This window comes from Panulirus ornatus, chromosome 4 (genome assembly GCF_036320965.1).
Source record: "Panulirus ornatus isolate Po-2019 chromosome 4, ASM3632096v1, whole genome shotgun sequence".
Lineage (NCBI taxonomy): Eukaryota > Metazoa > Arthropoda > Malacostraca > Decapoda > Palinuridae > Panulirus > Panulirus ornatus.
This window is the reverse complement of record NC_092227.1, coordinates 37,894,873-37,913,752: the sequence shown is the minus strand read 5'-3', so window position 1 is coordinate 37,913,752 and position 18,880 is coordinate 37,894,873. Positions and strand designations below refer to the sequence as shown.

General features: G+C 39.1%; 1 pseudogene; it reads left to right on the top strand.

The window, feature by feature from the left end:
• Positions 1-18,264, top strand: part of LOC139764772 (L-2-hydroxyglutarate dehydrogenase, mitochondrial-like) — a 45,178-nt pseudogene extending 26,914 nt beyond the window's left edge.
• The last annotated feature ends 616 nt before the right edge of the window (positions 18,265-18,880 follow it).

Genomic DNA, 18,880 nt, shown 5'->3' with positions numbered 1-18,880 from the left:
TTTTGATGCACAAGACCGGGTTATAGTGATGGGTGATTTGAATGCAAAGGTGAGTAATGTGGCACTTCAGGGAATAATTGGTATACATGGGGTGTTCAGTGTTGTAAATGGAAATGGTGAAGAGCTTGTAGATTTGTTAGCTGAAAAAGGACTGTTGATTGGGAATACCTGGTTTAAAAAGCGAGATATACATAAGTATACGTATGTAAGTAGGAGAGATGGACAGAGAGCGTTGTTGGATTGCGTGTTAATTGATAGGCGCGCGAAAGAGACACTTTTAGATGTTAATGTGCTGAGAGGTGCAACTGGAGGGATGTCTGATCATTATCTTGTGGAGGCGAAGGTGAAGATTTGTAGGGGTTTTCAGAAAAGAAGAGAGAATGTTGGGGTGATGAGAGTGGTGAGAGTAAGTGAGCTTGGGAAGGAGACTTGTGTGAGGAAGTACCAGGAGAGACTGAATACAGAATGGAAAAAGATGAGAACAAAGGAGGTAAGGTGAGTGGGGGAGGAATGGAATGTATTTAGGGAAGCAGTGATGGCTTGCGCAAAAGATGCTTGTTGCATGAGAAGCGAGTGAGGTGGGTTGACTAGAAAGGGTAGTGAGAGGTGGGATGAAGAAGTAAGATTATTAGTGAAAGAGAAGAGAGAGGCATTTGGACGATTTTTGCAAGGAAAAAATGCAAATGAGTGGGAGATATATAAAAGAAAGAGGCAGGAGGTCAAGAGAAAGGTGCATGAGGTGAAAAAGAGGGCAAAAGAGAGTTGGGGTGAGAGTATCATTAAATTTTCAGGAAAATGAAAATATCTTTTGGAAGGAGGTAAATAAAGTGCGTAAGACAAAGGAGGAAATGGGAACTTCAGTGAGGGGGGCTAATGGGCAGGTGATAACAAGTAGTGGTGATGTGAGAAGGAGATGGAGTGAGTATTTTGAAGGTTTGTTGAATGTGTTTGATGATAGAGTGGCAGATATAGGGTGTTTTGGTCGATGTGGTGTGCAAAGTGAGAGGGTTAGGGAAAATGATTTGGTAAACAGAGAAGAGGTAGTAAAAGCTTTGCGGAAGATGAAAACCGGCAAGGCAGCAGGTTTGGATGGTATTGCAGTGGAATTTATTAAAAAAGGGATGACTGTATTTTTGACTAGTTGGTAAGGTTATTTAATGTATGTATGACTCATGGTGAGGTGCCTGAGGATTGGCGGAAGGCTTGCATAGTGCCATTGTACAAAGGCAAAGGGGATAAGAATGAGTGCTCAAATTACAGAGGTATAAGTTTGTTGAGTACTCCTGGTAAATTACATGGGAGGGTATTGATTGAGAAGGTGAGGGCATGTACAGAGCATCAGATTATGGAAGAGCAGTGTGGTTTCAGAAGTGGTAGAGGATGTGTGGATCAGGTGTTTGCTTAGAAGAATGTATGTGAGAAATACTTAGAAAAGGAAATGGATTTGTGTGTAGCATTTATGGATCTGGAGAATGTATATGATAGAGTTGATAGGGATGCTCTCTGGAAGATATTAAGAATATATGGTGTGGGAGGCAAGTTGTTAGAAGCAGTGAAAAGGATTTATCGAGGATGTAAGGAATATGTACGTGTAGGAAGAGAGGAAAGTGATTGGTTCTCATTGAATATAGGTTTGCGGCAGGGGTGTCTGATGTCTTCATGGCTGTTTTATTTGTTTATGGATGGGGTTGTTAGGGAGGTGAATGCAAGAGTTTTGGAAAGAGGGGCAAGTATGCAGTCTGTTGTGGATGAGAGAGCTTGGAAAGTGAGTCAGTTGTTGTTCGCCGATGATACAGCGCTGGTGGCTAATTCATGTGAGAAACTGCAGAAGCTAGTGACTGAGTTTGGTAAAGTGTGTGAAAGAAGAAAGTTGAGCGTAAATGTGAATAAGAGCAAGGTTATTAGGACGGTAGGGTTGAGGGTCAAGTCAATTGGGAGGTAAGTTTGAATGGAGAAAAAATGAAGGAAGTGAAGTGTTTTAGATATCTGGGAGTGGATTTGGCAGCGGATGGAAGCATGGAAGCAGAGGTGTATCATAGGGTGGGGGAGGGGGGCCAAAATTCTGGGAGTCTTGAAGAATGTGTGGAAGTCGAGAACATTATCTCGGAAAGAAAAATTGGGTATGTTTGAAGGAATAGTGGTTCCAACAATGTTGTATGGTTGCGAGGCGTGGGCTATGGATAGAGTTGTGCACAGGAGGGTGGATGTGCTGGAAATGAGATGTTTGAGAACAAATGTGGTGTGAGGTAGTTTGATCGAGTAAGTAATAATAGCGTAAGAGAGATGTGTGGTAATAAAAAGATTGTGGTTGAGAGAGCAGAAGAGGGTGTTTTGAAATGGTTTGGTCACATGGAGAGAATGAGTGGGGAAAGATTGACCAACAGGATATATGTGTCAGAGGTGGAGGGAACGAGTAGAAGTGGGAAACCAAATTGGAGGTGGAAAGATGGAGTAAAAAAGATTTTGAGTGATCGGGGCCTGAACATGAAGGAGGGTGAAAGGCGTGCAAGGAATAGAGTGAATTGGATCGATGTGGTATACCGTGGTCGACGTGCTGTCAATGGATTGAATCAAGGCATGTGAAGCGTCTGGGGTAAACAATGAAAAGTTGTGTGGGTCTGGATGTGGAAAGGGAGCTGTGGTTTCGGTGCATTATTACATGACATCTAGAGACTGAGTGTGAACGAATGGTGCCTTTGTTGTCTTTTCCTAGCGCTACCTCGCACACGAGAGGGGGAGGGTGTTGTTATTCCATGTGTGACGGAGTGGCGATCGGAATGAATAAAGGCAGACAGTATGAATTATGTACATGAGTATATATGTATATATCTGTGTGTGTATATATATGTATACATTGAGATGTATAGGTATGTATATGTGCTGTGTGTGGACGTGTATGTATATACATGTGTATGTGGTTGGGTTGGACCATTCTTTCGTCTGTTTACTTGCGCTATCTCGGTAACGCGGGAGACAGCGACAAAGCAAATAGATAAATAAAATATATATATATATATATATATATATATATATATATATATATATATATATATATATATATATATATATATATATATTTATATATATATATATATATATATATATATATATATATATATATATATATATATATATATATATATATATATATATATATATATATATATATATATATATATATATATATATATATATATATATATATATATATATATATATATATATATATATATATATATATATATATATATATATATATATATATATATATATATATATATATATATATATATATATATATATATATATATATATATATATATATATATATATATATATATATATATATATATATATATATATATATATATATATATATATGGTATTGCTATGGAATTCATCAAAAAAGAGGGTGACTTGTTGTTGACTGGTTGGTGAGGATATTCAATGTATGTATGGTTCATGGTGATGTGTCTGAGGATTAGCGGAATGCATGCATAGTGCCATTGTACAAAGGCAAAGGGGATAGTGGTGAGTGTTAAAATTACAGAGGTATAAGTTTGTTGAGTATTCCTGGGAAATTATGTTGGAGGGTATTGATTGACAGGGTGAAGGCATGTATAGAGCATCAGATTAGGGAAGAGCAGTGTGGTTTCAGAAGTGGTAGAGTATGTGTTGATCAGGTGTTTGCTTTGAAGAATGTATGTGAGAAATACTTAGAAAAACAGATGGATTTGTATGCAGCATTTATGGATCTGAAGAAGGCATATGTTGTTGTTGATAGAGATGCTCTGTGTAAGGTATTAAGAGTATATTGTTTGGAGATAAGTTGCTTGAAGCAGTGAAAAGTTTTATCGAGGATGTAAGGCATGTGTACGAGTAGGAAGAGCGGAAAGTGATTGTTTCTCAGTGAATGTCGGTTTGCGGCTGGGGTGCGTGATGTCTTCATGGTTGTTTAATTTGTTTATGGATGGGGTTGTTAGGGAGGAGAATGCAAGAGTTTTGGAGAGAGGTGCAAGTATGCAGTCTGTTGTGGATGAGAGGGCTTAGGAAGTGAGTCAGTTGTTGTTCGCCGATGATGCAAGCCCCGATCGCTCAAAATCTTTTTCACTTTATCCTTCCCAGAAATACTCAAGAAACTTATACCTCTGTAATTTTAACACTCACGTTTATCCGCTTTGCCTTTGTGCAATGGCACTATGAATGCATTCCGCCAATCCTCAGGCACTTCACCACGAACCATACACACATTGAATATACTTATCAACCAGTCAACAATACAGCCACCCACTTTTTTAATAGATTCCAATGCAATACCATCCAAACCCGGCGCCTTGCCGGCTTTCATTTTCCGTAAAGCTTACACTACCTCTTTTCTGTTTACGAAACCATTCTCCCTGACCCTTTCACTTCGCACACCATCTCTACCAAAACACCCTATATCTATGTGTGTGTGTGTGTGTGTGTGTGTGTGTGTGTGTGTGTGTGTCTGTGTGTGTGTGTGTGTGTGTATGTATGTGTGTGTGTGCGTGTGTGTGTGTGTGTGTGTGTGTGTGTGTGTGTATGTGTGTGTGTGTGTGTTTGTGTAAGAGGATAGAATTGTCGATCAAGGAGAGATCTGATGAAGACTAAGGAATTGCATGGTAGCCCGTGTTGTCATATTTCTCTAACCTGTATAACTGTTCAGCTAGTAAGGAGCAAATTATCATATTGTAAGAATCATGCAAGGAATTAGCCCGTGAAATAATCCGTGGCATGTATCATGAGTATAGCTGTAGGTTGATTATAGAAATTTCATTGTACAGGACATATCATCCTAGCTATTTCCATATTGGATTACGCCATGTGCAAAAGTTTACTATTTACGGTGTTCAAATGAGAACTTACAGTGATACAGTTTCAAATAATGACACCACGAAAATGTATCAAATGTGGAGAGGTGACTAAGTGACAGTGAACTAAGTGACAGGTAAACTAAAATGATCCGGGTCACGCAGTACACTGACGAGACTCAGTGTCACTGGGTATCCTGTCTCCTTGGAGACAGTTACCCAGCCCAGGGGGGTATAGCATTCAACATCCACTAAGAAATCCCGGTAAGCTAAGACCTCAATTGCCACAATAAGTGTCTTTATACAGTGTGCATGGATCGCCCCCTGTGAGGGTAATGAGCCAATAATGTGTCTACCAGAGACGCTGATAACTGCGATTCCAACAGGGCAGCTTGTGTGGGCCGAGTAGCTGTTTGCGTCGAGAAGCCTGGTCGAGCCTGGTCGAACCTGGTTGAGTGCAGCCTGTGTGAGCCGAGTAGCTGTAAGAGTATTAAGGACGTACTTCTTGGCGTGATTGACCCAGCGCCGTTGTAGGAAACGCGAGCACGGACCGACCTGACGTGGAGGACGTGGGGCCATTGCTTGGCCACAGACACATTCACGCCCAGACACCTGGTTGCAGTCCAGCCACTAAAAATCCAGCAAAGACCACGTGTTACACACTTCAGTGAACTTTTAACACTAGAGAACAAAAAGTACCCTGCATTTGTGAATTAGAATGTTTTGATACTATTATCATTTGTGTTACGAGGCATACCACATTATTTCTGATACTGTGAGTAGCTTTAGATATTTAATGTGATAACGTCCGCAGAGCCATGCATAATGACTGATTATGTCAGCAGTGTTGCAACCAGGTAGATGTTAAGATTCCAATCACTGCGTGCTTACGCACATTTAATTGTCATGTTATGTGTACCCATGTCATTCTATTTAGGTATTAAATGTAAGAAGGTTATTGGCTTTTTCTTGATCTACAGGAGAGTATGCTTGGCAGTCCATTGGCCTAGTTGGGTCATCAAGGTCTGAATTAAGGGTTTTACTTAAACCATGACTATGGGCTCCCATGGTAGTCTCACTGAGCATCGTCAACTGTCAGACAATAATCTGTAGTAATTACTCCTCGAAATAATAACGTAACAGCGACAGTATCTTCTCTTCTTTTCTTTCCTTTCATTTCTCGAAGCTCTACACACACACACACACACACACACACACACACACACACACACACACACACATATATATATATATATATGTATATATACATATATATATATATATATATATATATATATATATATATATACATATCCCTGGGGATAGGGGAGAAAGAATACTTCCCACGTATTCCCTGCGTGTCGTAGAAGGCGACTAAAAGAGGAGGGAGCGGGTGGCTGGAAATCCTCCCCTCTCGTTTTTTTTTTTTCAATTTTCCAAAAGAAGGAACAGAGAAGGGGGGCCAGGTGAGGATATTCCCTAAAAGGCCCAGCCCTCTGTTCTTAACGCTACCTCGCTAACGCGGGAAATGGCGAATAGTATGAAAGAAAGAATATATATATATATATATATATATATATATATATATATATATATATATATATATATATATATATATATATATATACATATATATATATATATATATATATATATATATATATATATATATATATATATATATATATATATATATATATATATATGTCAACCTGACAAGAGGAGTACCATAATACTTTAGGATCATAGTGCAGGAGTTTGCCAGTCAGCCTGTGAGGCAATCGCGTTCTTCAGCATCTTCTCAGTTCAAACACCAGTGAGAGGAAGTGAAATTTATTGACTTCCCTCAGTGAAGAAGTAAATGATGTCATCTCCGATAAAGCAACACGATTTTTGGGTATTGAAGACGAAGAGTGAGGCCTGGAGCAACACCACGACCATGTTGATTTCAGCAGCAGTTGGAGCCCCAAGACTGAAATACATCTCCCGAATATTTGGGAAAGGTGATGATTAGTGACTAAAATGAACATGTATTTCTTTTATTAGTGTAAATTTCTTGACGTTTGAGCCTTGCATTACTTTATCATTGTAATAGCTTGTTAGATAATAATTTCATAATTAGGTTGCTAAATATGAATTGTTATAGTAGTACAGTATATATATATATACAAAAGAAATGAAATACATGATAGAATTCATTTATCTAGATGTATGTTATTACCGTGAATTCTTGTGCTAGGTGATGTCTCGTTCACATTGTAACCATTTCTTATAAAAAATTTCATTTCCCAGTTATGTGATATCCTTCCCCAGCTATATGTACACACACACACACACACACACACACACACACACACACACACATGCGTTGGACGTTTGTGGTGTAAGTGTTAGCTTTACAGACCAGTGCACATGCATGTGCCATGTGGGATCAAACCTGCATAGGTTCGAATCCTGGTTTCAGCAGCCAGTCCGCAGTTTATCTAGCTGTCCATCCTCGCCAAGAGGCTGATCAGTAAATTGGGTATCAGACATAAGGTGTGTGTATGTGCATATGTACAAAGGTGTAAACACATTAAACATATTATACTTACATATATACGAGGGGAAGGGCAACGTTTAAAACTCTCTCCTCTGAACACACAAATAATGATAGATGGTAATCATATACACATTTTCGAGAGAGAGAGAACCATGTATGTACAGCAATGCTGATGTTATTAAATATTTTAGTAGATGCAATGCGATTAGCATGTATTTGCCATGGTTTATGAACTAATTATGCAGAATCTCTAGTTCACTTTCTTTTCTGTCAAAATGAATAGAATTTCTTTAAAAATACAACAGCAGAGTACTATGTTATTTATCTTTGTGTTTGATAGATACAAGTAAGACAAACTTTATTTTAATGAGTTAGTGTGATGATGTTATCCCTGGGGATGGGGGAGAAAGAATACTTCCCACATATTCCCTGAGTGTCGTAGAAGGCGACTAAAAGGGAAGGGAGCGGGGGGCTGGAAATCCTTACCTCTCATTTATTTTTTCTTATTTTCCAAAAGAAGGAACAGAAAGGGGGGGCCAGGTGAGGATATTCCCTCAAAGGCCCAGCTCTCTCTTCTTAACGCTACCTCGCTAATGCGGGAAATGGTGAATAGTCTGAAAGATATGTATGTATATATATATATATATATATATATATATATATATATATATATATATATATATATATATATATATATATATATATATATATATATATATATATATTTATTTTTTTTTTATTATACTTTGTCGCTGTCTCCCGCGTTTGCGAGGTAGCGCAAGGAAACAGACGAAAGAAATGGCCCAACCCCCCCCCCCCATACACATGTATATACATACGTCCCCACACGCAAATATACATACCTACACAACTTTCCATGATTTACCCCAGACGCTTCACATGCCTTGATTCAATCCACTGACAGCACGTCAACCCCGGTATACCACATCGCTCCAATTCACTCTATTCCTTGCCCTCCTTTCACCCTCCTGCATGTTCAGGCCCCGATCACACAAAATCTTTTTCACTCCATCTTTCCACCTCCAATTTGGTCTCCCTCTTCTCCTCGTTCCCTCCACCTCCGACACATATATCCTCTTGGTCAATCTTTCCTCACTCATTCTCTCCATGTGCCCAAACCACTTCAAAACACCCTCTTCTGCTGTCTCAACCACGCTCTTTTTATTTCCACACATCTCTCTTACCCTTACGTTACTCACTCGATCAAACCACCTCACACCACACATTGTCCTCAAACATCTCATTTCCAGCACATCCATCCTCCTCCGCACAACTCTGTCCATAGCCCACGCCTCGCAACCATACAACATTGTTGGAACCACTATTCCTTCAAACACACCCATTTTTGCTTTCCGAGATAATGTTCTCGACTTCCACACATTCTTCAAGGCCCCCAGGATTTTCGCCCCCTCCCCCACCCTATGATCCACTTCCGCTTCCATGGTTCCATCCGCTGCCAGATCCACTCCCAGATATCTAAAACACTTCACTTCCTCCAGTTTTTCTCCATTTAAACTCACCTCCCAATTGACTTGACCCTCAACCCTACTGTACCTAATAACCTTGCTCTTATTCACATTTACTCTTAACTTTCTTCTTCCACACACTTTACCAAACTCAGTCACCAGCTTCTGCAGTTTCTCACATGAATCAGCCACCAGCGCTGTATCATCAGCGAACAACAACTGACTCACTTCCCAAGCTCTCTCATCCCCAACAGACTTCATACTTGCCCCTCTTTCCAAAACTCTTGCATTTACCTCCCTAACAACCCCATCCATAAACAAATTAAACAACCATGGAGACATCACACACCCCTGCCGCAAACCTACATTCACTGAGAACCAATCACTTTCCTCTCTTCCTACACGTACACATGCCTTACATCCTCGATAAAAACTTTTCACTGCTTCTAACAACTTTCCTCCCACACCATATATATATATATATATATATATATATATATATATATATATATATATATATATATATATATATATATATATATATATATATATTTATATATATATAAGTCTTTCTTTCTTTCTTTCATACTATTCGCCATTTCCCGCATTAGCGAGGTAGCATTGAGAACAGAGGACTGGGCCCTTGAGGGAATATCCTCACCTGGGCCCCTTCTCTGTTCCCTCTTTTGGAAAAAAAAAAAAAAAAAAAAAAAAAGTATAAGTATATATATATATATATATATATATATATATATATATATATATATATATATATATATATATATATATATATATATATATATATATATATATAAATATATATATATATATATATATATAAATATATATATATTTTTTTTTTTTTTTTTTTTTTTTTCTGGCTCCCGCGTTTGCGAGGTAGCGCAAGGACACAGACGAAAGAAATGGCCCAACCCACCCCCAAACACATGTATATACATACGTCCACACACGCAAATATACATACCTACACAGCTTTCCATGGTTTACCCCAGAAGCTTCACATGCCTTGATTCAATCCACTGACAGCACGTCAACCCCGGTATACCACATCGCTCCAATTCACTCTATTCCTTGCCCTCCTTTCACCCTCCTGCATGTTCAGGCCCCGATCACAAAAAATCTTTTTCACTCCATCTTTCCACCTCCAATTTGGTCTCCCTCTTCTCCACGTTCCCTCCACCTCCGACACATATATATATATATATATATATATATATATATATATTATTTATTTATTTTATTATACTTTGTCGCTGTCTCCCGCGTTTGCGAGGTAGCGCAAGGAAACAGACGAAAGAAATGGCCCAACCCCCCCCCCCCCATACACATGTATATACATACGTCCACACACGCAAATATACATACCTACACAGCTTTCCATGGTTTACCCCAGACGCTTCACATGCCTTGATTCAATCCACTGACAGCACGTCAACCCCGGTATACCACATCGCTCCAATTCACTCTATTCCTTGCCCTCCTTTCACCCTCCTGCATGTTCAGGCCCCGATCACACAAAATCTTTTTCACTCCATCTTTCCACCTCCAATTTGGTCTCCCTCTTCTCCTCGTTCCCTCCACCTCCGACACATATATCCTCTTGGTCAATCTTTCCTCACTCATTCTCTCCATGTGCCCAAACCATTTCAAAACACCCTCTTCTGCTCTCTCAACCACGCTCTTTTTATTTCCACACATCTCTCTTACCCTTACGTTACTCACTCGATCAAACTACCTCACACCACACATTGTCCTCAAACATCTCATTTCCAGCACATTCATCCTCCTGCGCACAACTCTATCCATAGCCCACGCCTCGCAACCATACAACATTGTTGGAACCACTATTCCTTCAAACATACCCATTTTTGCTTTCCGAGATAATGTTCTCGACTTCCACACATTCTTCAAGGCCCCCAGAATTTTCGCCCCCTCCCCCACCCTATGATCCACTTCCGCTTCCATGGTTCCATCCGCTGCCAGATCCACTCCCAGATATCTAAAACACTTCACTTCCTCCAGTTTTTCTCCATTCAAACTCACCTCCCAATTGACTTGACCCTCAACCCTACTGTACCTAATAACCTTGCTCTTATTCACATTTACTCTTAACTTTCTTCTTCCACACACTTTACCAAACTCAGTCACCAGCTTCTGCAGTTTCTCACATGAATCAGCCACCAGCGCTGTATCATCAGCGAACAACATATATATATATATATATATATATATATATATATATATATATATATATATATATATATATATATATATATATATATATATATATATATATATATATATATATATATATATATATATATATATATATACATATATATATATGTTATATTTATTTACTTATCTTGCTTTCTCGCTGTCTCCCGCGTTTGCGAGGTAGCGCAAGGAAACAGACGAAAGAAATGGCCCAACCCACCCCCATACACAATGTATATACATACACGTCCACACGCGCAAATATACATACCTATACAACTCAATGTACACATATATATACACACACAGACACATACATATATACCCATGCACACAATTCACACTTTCTCCCTTTGTTCATTCCCATCACCACCTCTACACACATGGAATACCAACCCCCTTCCCCCTCATGTGTGCGAGGTAGCACTAGGAAAAGACAACAAAGGCTCCATTTGTTAACACTCAGTCTCTAGCTGTCATGCAATAATGCCCGAAACCACAGCTCCCTTTCCACATCCAGGCCCCACACAACTTTCCATGGTTTTCCCCAGACGCTTCACATGCCCTGATTCAATCCACTGACAGCACGTCAACCCCGGTATACCACATCGCTCCAATTCACTCTATTCCTTGCCCTCCTTTCACCCTCCTGCATGTTCAGGCCCCGATCACAAAAAATCTTTTTCACTCCATCTTTTCACCTCCAATTTGGTCTCCCTCTTCTCCTCGTTCCCTCCGCCTCCGACACATATATCCTCTTGGTCAATCTTTCCTCGCTCATTCTCTCCATGTGCCCAAACCATTTCAAAACACCCTCTTCTGCTCTCTCAACCACGCTCTTTTTATTTCCACACATCTCTCGTACCCTTACGTTACTTACTCGAGCAAACCACCTCACACCACACATTGTCCTCAAACATCTCATTTCCAGCACATCCATCCTCCTGCGCACAACTCTATCCATAGCCCACGCCTCGCAACCATACAACATTGTTGGAACCACTATTCCTTCAAACATACCCATTTTTGCTTTCCGAGATAATGTTCTCGACTTCCACACATTCTTCAAGGCTCCCAGAATTTTCGCCCCCTCCCCCATCCTATGATCCACTTCCGCTTCCATGGTTCCATCCGCTCCCAGATCCACTCCCAGATATCTAAAACACTTTACTTCCTCCAGTTTTTCTCCATTCAAACTCACCTCCCAATTGACTTGACCCTCAACCCTACTGTACCTAATAACCTTGCTCTAATTCACATTTACTCTTAACTTTCTTCTTTCACACACTTTACCAAACTCAGTCACCAGCTTCTGCAGTTTCTCACATGAATCAGCCACCAGCGCTGTATCATCAGAGAACAACAACTGACTCACTTCCCAAGCTCTCTCATCCCCAACAGACTTCATACTTGCCCCTCTTTCCAAAACTCTTGCATTCACCTCCCTAACAACCCCATCCATAAACAAATTAAACAACCATGGAGACATCACACACCTCTGCCGCAAACCTACATTCACTGAGAACCAATCACTTTCCTCTCTTCCTACACGTACGCATGCCTTACATCCTCGATAAAAACTTTTCACTGCTTCTAACAACTTGCCTCCCACACCATATATTCTTAATACCTTCCACAGAGCATCTCTATCAACTCCATCATATGCCTTCTCCAGATCCATAAATGCTACATACAAATCCATTTGCTTTTCTAAGTATTTCTCACATACATTCTTCAAAGCAAACACCTGATCCACACATCCTCTACCACTTCTGAAACCACACTGCTCTTCCCCAGTCTGATTCTCTGTACATGCCTTCACCCTCTCAATCAATACCCTCCCATATAATTTACCAGGAATACTCAACAAACTTATACCTCTGTAATTTGAGCACTCACTCTTATCCCCTTTGCCTTTGTACAATGGCACTATGCACGCATTCCGCCAATCCTCAGGCACCTCACCATGAGTCATACATACATTAAATAACCTTACCAACCAGTCAACAATACAGTCACACCCTTTTTTGATAAATTCCACTGCAATACCATCCAAACCTGCTGCCTTGCCGGCTTTCATCTTCCGCAAAGCTTTTACTACCTCTTCTCTGTTTACCAAATCATTTTCCCTAACCGTCTCACTTTGCACACCACCTCGACCAAAACACCCTATATCTGCCACTCTATCATCAAACACATTCAACAAACCTTCAAAATACTCACTCCATCTCCTTCTCACATCACCACTACTTGTTATCACCTCCCCATTTGCGCCCTTCACTGAAGTTCCCATTTGCCCCCTTGTCTTACGCACTTTATTAATATATATATACATATATATATATATATATATATATATATATATATATATATATATATATATATATATATATATATATATATATATATATATACATATATATATATACATATATATATATTTTTTTTTCTTTGTCGCTGTCTCCCGCGTTTGCGAGGTAGCGCAAGGAAACAGACGAAAGAAATGGCCCAACCCACCCCCATACACATGTATATACATACGTCCACACACGCAAATATACATACCTACACAGCTTTCCATGGTTTACCCCAGACGCTTCACATGCCTTGATTCAATCCACTGACAGCGCGTCAACCCCGGTATACCACATCGTTCCAATTCACTCTATTCCTTGCCCTCCTTTCACCCTCCTGCATGTTCAGGCCCCGATCACACAAAATCTTTTTCACTCCATCTTTCCACCTCCAATTTCGTCTCCCTCTTCTCGTTCCCTCCACCTCCGACACATATATCCTCTTGGTCAATCTTTCCTCACTCATTCTCTCCATGTGCCCAAATCATTTCAAAACACCCTCTTCTGCTCTCTCAACCACGCTCTTTTTATTTCCACACATCTCTCTTAACCTTACGTTACTTACTCGATCAAACCACCTCACACCACACATTGTCCTGAAACATCTCATTTCCAGCACATCCATCCTCCTGCGCACAACTCTATCCATAGCCCACGCCTCGCAACCATACAACATTGTTGGAACCACTATTCCTTCAAACATACCCATTGTTGCTTTCCGAGATAATGTTCTCGACTTCCACACATTCTTCAAGGCCCCCAGAATTTTCGCCCCCTCCTCCACCCTATGATCCACTTCCGCTTCCATGGTACCATCCGCTGCCAGATCCACTCCCAGATATCTAAAACACTTCACTTCCTCCAGTTTTTCTCCATTCAAACTCACCTCCCAATTGACTTGACCCTCAACCCTACTGTACCTAATAGCCTTGCTCTTATTCACATTTACTCTTAACTTTCTTCTTCACACACTTTACCAAACTCAGTCACCAGCTTCTGCAGTTTCTCACATGAATCAGCCACCAGCGCTGTATCATCAGCGAACAACAACTGACTCACTTCCCAAGCTCTCTCATCCCCAACAGACTTCATACTTGCCCCTCTTTCCAAAACTCTTGCATTCACCTCCCTAACAACCCCATCCATAAACAAATTAAACTACCATGGAGACATCACACACCCCTGCCGCAAACCTACATTCACTGAGAACCAATCACTTTCCTCTCTTCCTACACGTACACATGCCTTACATCCTCGATATATATATTGGAAAGGATTACAATTTTGCGCGTGATCAAGATATTCCTATGAGTCCACAGGGAAAATGAAACACGAAACGTTCCCAAGTGCACTTTCGTGTAATAATCACATCATCAGGGGAGACACAAGAGAGAAATATAACAGTCAGTTGATATACATCTAAGAGACGAAGCTAGGACGCATTTGGGAAACATGGGATTGTCCAAAACATACAACGAGCGTTCATAAACTTATCTGTTTGCAGATCTTATCAACAATAAAGTTATCTAATTTGTACAGACCATCACTAATATTAAGATAATTCTTTGTGTATTCAATAATAGAAGATTCAATGATATTTCTCTTGGTAATAGAGTTAGAGTTAACAACTGAGATGGCGTTAATTCAGTCAATACAATGATCATAGTTCTTAACATGATTAAACAAGGCATTTGATTCTTGTCCCGTTCTTATACTATATTTATGTTGCTTAAGTCTAACAGAAAGATACTTACCAGTCTGACCAACATAAGATTTATCACAGTTTCCACAAGGAACTTTATAGATGCAACCAAGAGAATTTTCTGGTGAATTCCTGATTAAGATATTCTCTATAGTATTATTGTTGCTAAAGGCAACATTTACATGAAAGGATTTAAGAAACATGGGAAGCAAAGTGAAATTATTATTAAAAGGGAGAACTAAAAGATTCTTGATGTCAATGGGAGGTTTGGGCTCAACTCTATAAAATGATTTCTTTGCTAACTTAGGGATTTATCAATGAAATATCTAGGGTACTTTAACTTAGATCCAATAGAATATATCTTCTGAAACTCATCATCAATAAACTCTGGACTGCAAACACGTAATGCCCTTAGGAACATAGATTGAAATGATGATAATTTAACTCTGTCATGTTGAGATGAGTAATAATGGATATATGAGCATACATTGGTGGGTTTTCTGTATATGCTAAACTTAAACTTGTTTCCTTGTCTATGGATCATGCAATCTAAAAATGGTAGCATACCATTATTTTCATTTTCTACACAAAATTTGATGGAAGGTACTAGATTGTTAAGTAAGGGGAGAAATATTTGTAAATTTTCATTTGTTGGCCAAACAGAAAGAACATCATCAACGTACCTAAACCAAATTGCATTAGAAGGTAAGATATCCTTTAGTAATTTTGTTTCAAAAAATTCCATATAAAGAAAACTTAGTACAGGTGAAAGAGGGTTACCCATTGCCATACCAAATTTTTGAGCATAATAATCTCCATTAAATTGAAATACACAGTCTTTTATACACAATTTTATCAGTTCAATGAAATTAGACTTTGAAACAGGTAAATGAATATCATCCAAGACATCAAATAAATATTCTAAAAGGTCATCAACTGGAACTTTAGTGAAAAGTGAGGAAACATCAAAGCTAACTAGTTTGAAATCAAAATTAATATCGATATTGTTTAGCTTGTTGACTAAATGTACATTGTTCATGATATTATAATTTGATACCTTACCCACTAAAGGGCTTGATAAGGAAACTAACCATTTTGATGATTTATTTGTGATGGAGCCTACTGAACTCACTATAGGTCTTGCTGGAAAATTTTGTTTATGTGTTTTGATAAGTCCATACATATATGGCAATGAAGGGGACAAAGATGACAAATTTTTGATAAGAGAAATGTTACCTTTCAACAACAACTTCATTTCTTTATTGAAGTGAGAATTAACTGCTTCTAAGGGATTTTTACTAAGTTTAGAATATGTTGTGTTATCATTTAGAAGATCATTCATTTTAGATAAATAGTTACTCTTGTCTAAAATCACAACAGTGTTAGCCTTATCTGCTTTAGTAATATGTATATCCTTGTCTTTTTTTAAGGTGTTAATAGCTCTTATGAATCTTTTAGGGCAATAAGCTTCCGCTGGTTTTGACAAACTGGCATACACTAAACCCTTGCAAATATTAATATCATCATTACTTACATTACTGTATTTTTCTAAATTACAAAAAGACTTTTGTGACATCAACACAGCTGGCTTCTCTGTTAGAGCACACAAAACTTAAACCATAGCCTAATGCACACAAGGAATCTTTATCTAGTTGTTTATTAGACAGGTTTACCACTAAAGATGGGTTTGTGTTCTTGGTCCAGTCGTTGTTTTCAATAAGATGATCCAGCTTACGATTTAGTGACACTTGTAGCCTATTGCATTCTTTCTTTAATTCATCATAGCAATAGTCCAACTTCCGGTTCTTCCAGTGTGTCAGTACTGTCATTTGAAAGGCACGTTTCTTCTCTCTTGAAATGCGGAAGGCCTCCTCCATTTCAAGTTTCTTTAATTCAATATTTTTCTTTAAAATGATATTTTGAAATTGGTCAAATGGTCGACCAGACAGCTGCAACAAACGTTGAGGTAGGACAGATCTTGGCATTACTTGTTCATCAAGGCATTTCCTAAGGAATTCAAATCGTAACTTCAGTTGGTGAGCCTTGATTAGCGATTTGGAGAAAGCATTAACGAAAGGAGAAAGTCCAGGACAGCTTGTAGAGAAGTAATAGAAGAGCCGTGTGGAATCCATGTTGGAAAGGATCACAATTTTGTGTCTCCCCTGATGATATGATTATTACACGAAAGTGCACTTGGGAACTTTTCGTGTTTCATTTTCCCCGTGGACTCATAGAAATATCTTGATCACGCGCAAATTTGTGATCCTTTCCAATATATATATATATATATATATATATATATATATATATATATATATATATATATATATATATATATATATATATATATATATATATATATATTGATTTCAACGCAACAGATTTTCAGTTGGTGAAAAAAGATCAAAATGGCAAGGACACAGATGCTGAATACCTTGTTAGGGTCATTAGTGATGAGAAGGCTGTACGTTATAAGTACGTGTTAACTTATAGTGGCCTGCAGGCAGACAAGTTGGCAAAGTTGTCTGGATGTTCTGAGGATCCTCGGATTGTGCCCTTCCGAGGCGAGTACCTTCTGAAGCCAGAAAAAGCTCATTTAGTGAGAGGAAACATTTATCCAGTACTCGATCCCCAGTTTCCATTCCTAGGAGTGCACTTCACACCAAGGATGAATGGTGATGTGTGGCTTGGCCCCAATGCAATATCTGCTCTCAAGCGTCAGGGATATTGATGGCGTGACATTGATTTACATGAAATGCGGGAATCTGTTACCTATCGTGGCTTCCAAAAGTTAGCACTGCAGTACATAGGATTTGGATTCAATGAAGTAATTCGATCAGCTTTCTCAAGACTTCAGATTACATCCCTGCAAAAGTATAAAACAGACAATTCATCATCAGACATCACCCGTGGACCTGCTGGGGTGCGAGCTCAAGCCATGAATGCTGATGGATCACTTGAAGATGACTTTGTGTTCCATAGGGAAACTGGTTCATCAGTAGGTTTCTGTATTCTCCATTGTCGTATTGCTCCATCTCCAGGCGCTACATCGTCAGTGTCAATTGCTAAGATCATAGCTGATAAATGCAAAACTGAATTTTTGCTTTGAGAAGCTGTTAGGATTATTTCAATTTGAAAGTTTAACATGTACAAAGATTTTGATTTTAGTCTATATAGCATATTGAATTTATTTTGTATATTCCTGATGCAAAAATAGTAAAAGTTCCACTTGGGTTAATGTTGTGCAATATACCATTTAATGTGGGAGCGAGGGGCTGGAAATCCTCTCCTCCCGGTTATAATTTCCAAAAGAAGGAACGGAGAGGTGGGCCAAGTGAGGATATACCCTCTAAGGCTCACTCCTCTGTTCTTAACGCTACCTCGCTAACGCGGGATAAGGCGAATATGTATGAAAAAAAAAAAGAAATATATATACTTCCCACGCATTCCTCACGTGTCGTAGAAGGCGACTAAAGGGGACGGGAGCGGGGGGCCAGAAACCCTCCCCTCCTTGTATTGTAACTTTCTAAAAGGGGAAACAGAAGAAGGAGTCACGCGGGGAGTGCTCATCCTCCTCGAAGTTTCAGATTGGGGTGTCTAAATGTGTGTGGATGTAACCAAGATGAGAAAAAAGGAGAGATAGGTAGTATGTTTGAGGAAAGGAACCTGGATGTTTTGGCTCTGAGTAAAACGAAGCTCAAGTGTAAAGGGGAAGAGTGGTTTGG